We start from the raw sequence: 6,142 nt of genomic DNA on the forward strand, positions 1-6,142 counted from the left end.
CTCCCTTCGCCGCGGGTACCCTGGGGATTATGCGTGGAATTGCTCCACCCTGGACAGGGCCCGAGGTGCATTCCTTCCTTTTTAAATTGTTATTTATTTGGCTGCGCCTGGCTCTTAGTTGCTGCTTAAGGGATTTTTAGTTCTAGTTGCATCATGAGAACTCTCAGTTGTGGCATGGGGGATCTTAGTTGCCCCACCAGGCATCAAACCCGGACCCTGCAGTCTTAGCCACTGGAGCACCAGGGAAGTCCCCGGGGGTGTATTCTTGTCTGTAGACACGTGTGATGAGTGCCAAGAAACGTTGCTCCTCACCACGACCCTGTGGGGGGTCCAGCCCCGGCTGATCCAGGGTATTCGAAGCGGGGATGGCGTCGGCGACCCATTTATTTAAATATTTTATCAAAGATATAAAGAGTAATAGGATGAGGATAGCTCAGTGAGGAAATTCAGTGGACAAAAGAGGCTGAATAAACTTCCAAAGCAGGGAATTTACGTCACCTACGAAGGCCGCAGGCGTCCTCCCGTTCTCCCAAAGGAGAGGAGACATTAAGGCCTCCCCGGTCGGATCTTAGAAGCCCAGGCAAAATTAGTAGGCTTGACGAGCTTCCCCGCCTCAGAGGAAAAATTCAGCTAGAAGGTGAAAGAAAGAACGACATGGGGAGACCAAGTGTCGGTGAACAAGGCCCGCACTTTATTTTCCAAAATAGTTTTTTATGCCTTAAGTTGTGCATACAGGATAATGGGGGAAGGGGTGGAATCATGCAGGGACAGCAGTTACTGGTCCTAATCGAAGCCAGGCTTTCAAACTTATCATATGCAAAAGTTCAGGTGAATTACATCATCTTCTGGCCAGGAGGCCTGTTAACATTTTAAGAAACTTATCTTTCTCTAAAGGTGATTATTCCAAAGTCAGGCACCAGCCTCCAGAAAAGCATTGGACAAAGCTGCATTCCTATAGGGCAAAGGTGAGGTGGGCTCAATCAAGAAAAGAATTAACTCAAGGGTCCAAGGTTACAAACATTGAGGCTACTACTTACATTTCTATACACCCATTATATCAATCAATACACTGCCAAGGACACAGTAGGTAAGGGGTATGGAGACTTAGCAGCAAACACTGGCTCAATAAGTGAAAAACCCTTCACCAATACAATTTCTAATCAATCTTTTAACTACTCAAAGGAATCTGTGTTTAGACAGTTTAGAACATCTCCTGCCTCTCACAGTTGGGAGGCTCTGAACAATCACATGTGGCCGGAAAAACCTATTCAGGCAGGCTAGAGGATTTCCAAAGGAGTTTGTAGGTTGAAACACTGTCACACCTTAACTGGAGCTGTGAGCTAACTCTTTTTTCAGAGAGAGGTAGTGGGGGACAGCCCCCCGTAACGTCAGAGGTGTAGGTGAAAGCATAAAGTAGGCAGACTCTGGTTTTGGGGGTAGATGCTCGAGAATTTCCAGGGAGACTCCTGAGGCTTGATCCCGCCTTTGCGTATGCCAAGCCTCCTTCCTCATGACCTTTGCCACGGGTGGAGCTCGCTCCCCGCAGGAGACGTGTTGCCTCTTTTTACAGGTGAAGAAACAGGCTCAGAGAGCAGGTGGGGGTGTACTTGCCGGGCTGTGATGGGGCCTGGCTTGGAGGTCGAGAAGCCACGTAAGGGTGAACGGGCCGTTCAGGGCATTAAATGCCATCTCCCACGTGCGCTGTCCCTGGTGCACGAGGCGTCTTCACTCTCGGCCCTGAACCCTGCCGCCTCCTGTGCAGGTGCCGGTGAACGAAGCTTAGCTCCTCGGGTATCTTTTACAGTTTTGTTCTGTTTTCTGTGGACGCTTGGCATCACCTAACAGTGCTTTGCACACAGTAAGTGCTCAGCAGCTGCTTAACTACTAGAATCACACAGCCAGTAAACCGCTAGATAGTGACCCAGTTGTGACCCATTCAAGGCTATTTCCGGCACCAGTTGCACAGGTTAATTTGTAACATAGGTTTTAACAGATACTGTTACAACTTCCACCTTAGCACAGGTCCCACTATAGCCCTTTTTTGCCTGTTGAAAGTCCTGTGTCAGTTAAATCACAGAAACAATGTTTCTGTTAATGCAATGTTTCTGTTAATTCTGTTAATGCAATAGTGGAATCTTACTCTGAAATTTAAAAATGGTATCACAGCCCACTTTATCTTGTATGTCCCTATCCTATATGAGGGTTCCTCCCCTAGAGACATTCTTCGTATCAGTTTTTTTTCCCTTGAGTTGCTTCCATATTTGCCTGTTTTGCACTGGCCAGGCCTTATTACAGTAATACTTCTTAGTGTACAGTTTTTCTTTTTACTCTCCTGTTGCCTGGCAGGCACAACGTTCATGGACTGTGGTTGACTCACTGCATAGATATCTAGGTGGGGCCAAGCTTAGCACAGAACTTCCTCCTGAGGGCAAGAGCAGTCCCTGCCCATGGGTCCCTTCTTGCTTCTATGGGTGCAGAATATAGCTGTAAGCAAGCCTCATACTTATTTTAAAGCTATAACAAGGTGCCCAGCTGTCCTCAGTGCTACTCTGAATGGGAAGGAAGTGACTAGGGAGATATGAACTGATAAGCCAGGCAAACCAGAGCATGCAAGCTGACTGCCACAGTGAGCCCTGCACTGAGACCTGAGCCTTAATCCCACTTCTACCCAAACGGGGGATTTGGTAGCTTTAGATGAACCAGCTGGTCAGAATCTTGAAGCTCTTTCAGCCCAGTGTCCGCAAACTCCAGTGGTGTTTATTGGTTCATCAAATCTTTGTTGCGGCGTTCAGGCTTCTCTCTAGTTGCAGTGCTGCAGGCTTAGCTGCCCCACGGCGTGTGGCATCTTAATTCCCAACCAGGCATTGAACCTGCATCCCCCGCATTGGAAGGAAGATTCTTAACCACTTGATCACCACAGAAGTCCCACAGGGAGCTTGTTCAAAGTGAATTCTGAGGCCACAGGTCTGGGATAGGCCAGGAAATGTGTATTTTGTCAAGACCCCCTGGAGATTCTGAGTGCTGGAGGAAAGAATTCTCAGAGTGATCAGGACCTCTGGAAGTCCTTGAGACCCTTTCCAGGGAAGTGGGGACAAAGCTATTTCCTGGTATTATTTGCCCTCTTCATTCTCTTTCTCTCACAAGTGTACTGTGGAGTTTCCCTAGGGGCTGCATCATGTGTAACACAGACCAGATTAAATGTAGAAACAGATATGAGAATCCATCTGTCTTAAGCTGTATGAAGCAGGGCGCTCATTAGATTTAAAAAACTGTCAAACAATACCACTCATCTCAGCAGGAGACAGGGGTGTGATCCCTGAGTTGGGAAGATCCCCTGGAGAAGAGAATGGCAACCCACTCCAGTTTTTCTGTCTGGGAAATCCCATGGACAGAGGAGCCTGGTGGGCTACAGTCCATGGGGGTCACAAAAGAGTCAGACACAGCAGAGCACACACACACCGCTCATCTCACTACATTTCCTTTTGTTTTGGAAAATAGTTATTCCAAGGTTTTTTAATGGTAAATATTAATAGACACAACTTACATAAACAAGACTTTGTTGTGTCTTCAAGAATTTTTAAGAGTGTAAAGTTATCCTGACATCAACAAGTGTGAGAACCACTGATCTAGCCCAACTCATATTTTAGGGAAGGAGGAAATTGGGGCTCCGAGAGCCGAGACTTGCTGAGTCACACAGTGAGACATTAGAACTACCTGGTGGGATGGACTGGATGCTCTCCAAGACCTGCTCAGTAAACCTGGAATCAGGAGACAGCCTCAGTGGTTGGGGGCCTGTTGTCCCAGAAGTCAGATCAGATGGCTTCTCGAATGATCCAAAATGTCTTTCTTGGAGGCTGCAAGCTGGAGAAGGAAAAGCAATAGGTTTTGGTGACAGTGACCTTGGCTGGCTCCAGTTCCAGTTCTTTCTGTGCAACTGGGCAAGTTATCAAATCTCAGAGTTTCCTCATGTGTGAAACAGGATTGACAGGATCTCACAGGGAAGCTCTAGGGTTAAATGAAGCCCACTGGACTTGCGTCTGGTACTTAGAACTCATCTTAGTTTCTCCCTTTGTTATGAAAGTCTCAGAAAGGAGAGACATAAACCTCAGTGGAAAATAGGACTGAATTTAAAAAGTGCTCTCAGCTTTCTTGTGAAAGCTTCTGGGGAGGGGTAGAAAAACACTTTCGCAGCTTCTTGCCATGCTCTCATAGATCAAACCCATCTGGTGAGAAAGTGGTCTGTTACTTGAATTGTTTGCTGTAGAAAATATTCCTACTTGACAATGACACGCCCATGCATTTCACAACATCTGTTTTTCCAATCCAAACACATCATCCCAGGCATCTCCTCCTTTTCCCCATGATCATTACCTCAGTTCTGCACCCTTTAGGATGCACCAGCATCCCTCCCCCTTTTAATTTCACTTATTGGGTGCACCGGGTCTCAGTTGCAGCACATGGGATCGTCTGCCTTCACTGCGGCATACAGGATCTTTAGTTGGGGCATGCAAACTCTTAGTTGTGGCATGTGGGATCTATTTCCCTGCCCAGGGATTGAACCTGGGCTCCCTGCATTCGGAGTGCAGAGTCTTAGCCACTGGACCACCAGGGAAGTCCCAGTACATCCTGTTAAAAGTGCTTTTTTCTCCCCAGAGGATCCCAGTTGTCTGGAACATACGCTTAGTCTGAGCTTGGTCCGCAGGGCTGACCAATGTGATCGACTTAGTTGCTTAGTCATGACTGATTCTCTGCAACCCCATGGACTGTAGGCCACCAGCCTCCTCTGCATCAAATTCTCCAGGCAAGAATACTAGAGTGGGTAGCCATGCCCTCCTCCAGAAGACCTTCCTGACCCATGTCTCCTGTACTGCAGGCAGATTCTTTACCATCTGAACCACCAGGGAAGCCCTTCACACTAACCAGGGAGGTGAACACAGCCCTTTCTCTGCTAGATCTCCAGCCCAGGTAATAAATTTTACTTTCAAATTCCAGCAAGGACTGCCATCTTCCCCCCTACCCCTGACCCCCGCCCCGACACACAACAGTGTGAGACAACCACTCACTTCTGTCCTCTTCTCTTAGGCTGTGTTCCAGACACTGAGTTACTTTCTGGTTCCAGAGAAGGGCCTGACTTGCTGCTTGGCCTGCTCTTGTCCTTGCTACCTCCCGCCACCTTGCAGTCTTGGCTCACGGGTTCCTCTCTTTTCCCAGGACGACTTAGACACCCTGTGCCTGTGGGAGCAGTGCTTGCCGCAGCCTGCCTTCATTCCATCTCCATCACTTACAGTTCATCCAAGAGGACAGGGACCATGTCTGTCTCATTCCGAAGTGTGTTTCTATCACCGTCCTGTGCCCTGCACATAACAGACGGTCACTAACGGTTGCCCCTGAATGACAGTTTTATAGAAGGGGCGCCACTCAAGCCAGCCGGGTTGGGACAGTCCTTTTTCACACCTGTTTTCTTACGTAGTTTTCACAGAAATCACTTTCATTTCTCACAATTGTTCTGGCTTGAATGACATATTGGCAACCTACTGTAAAATGATATTATCACTTCTTCATAGTACTGTACTTCAAAAAAAAAGATTTATTGAAGTATAATTTATATGCAAGCCAATTCATCCATTATAAAAATGTACAGTTGGATGATTTTTAGTTAATTTACACTGTTGTGTAACTATCACCACAATCCTTTTGAGAACACTTCCATCACCCCCAGAAGTTCCAACACCCCAAAAATGCCTTTGTAGTCCATCTCTGCTCCCTCCCCAGCCCCAGAAACATGTGATCTACTTAATGTCTGTCTGCTGCTGCTGCTGCTAAGTCACTTCAGTCGTGTCCGACTCTGTGCGACCCCATAGACAGCAGCCCACCAGGCTCCCCGTCCCTGAGATTCTCCAGGCAAGAACACTGGAGTGGGTTGCCATTTTCTTCTCCAATGCATGAAAGTGAAAAGTGAAAGTGAAGTCACTCAGTCGTGTCCGACCCTCAGCGACCCCATGGACTGCAGCCTTCCAGGCTCCCCCGTCCATGGGATTTTCCAGGCAAGAGTACTGGAGTGGGGTGCCATTGCCTTCTCCAGTGTCTGTATGGTTTTGCTTATTCTTAGAAATATGGAATAATATGTAATTTTTGTGATTGG

General features: G+C 47.5%; 1 non-coding gene across 1 annotated transcript; it reads right to left on the reverse strand.

Moving 5' to 3' along the window:
- Window positions 1-4,539: 4,539 nt before the first annotated feature.
- Window positions 4,540-4,612, reverse strand: TRNAR-CCG (transfer RNA arginine (anticodon CCG)). Its single transcript has one exon. It is a non-coding gene; the product is annotated as a tRNA-Arg (tRNA).
- Window positions 4,613-6,142: the final 1,530 nt, after the last annotated feature.

This window comes from Bos javanicus, chromosome 16, assembly GCF_032452875.1.
Source record: "Bos javanicus breed banteng chromosome 16, ARS-OSU_banteng_1.0, whole genome shotgun sequence".
Lineage (NCBI taxonomy): Eukaryota > Metazoa > Chordata > Mammalia > Artiodactyla > Bovidae > Bos > Bos javanicus.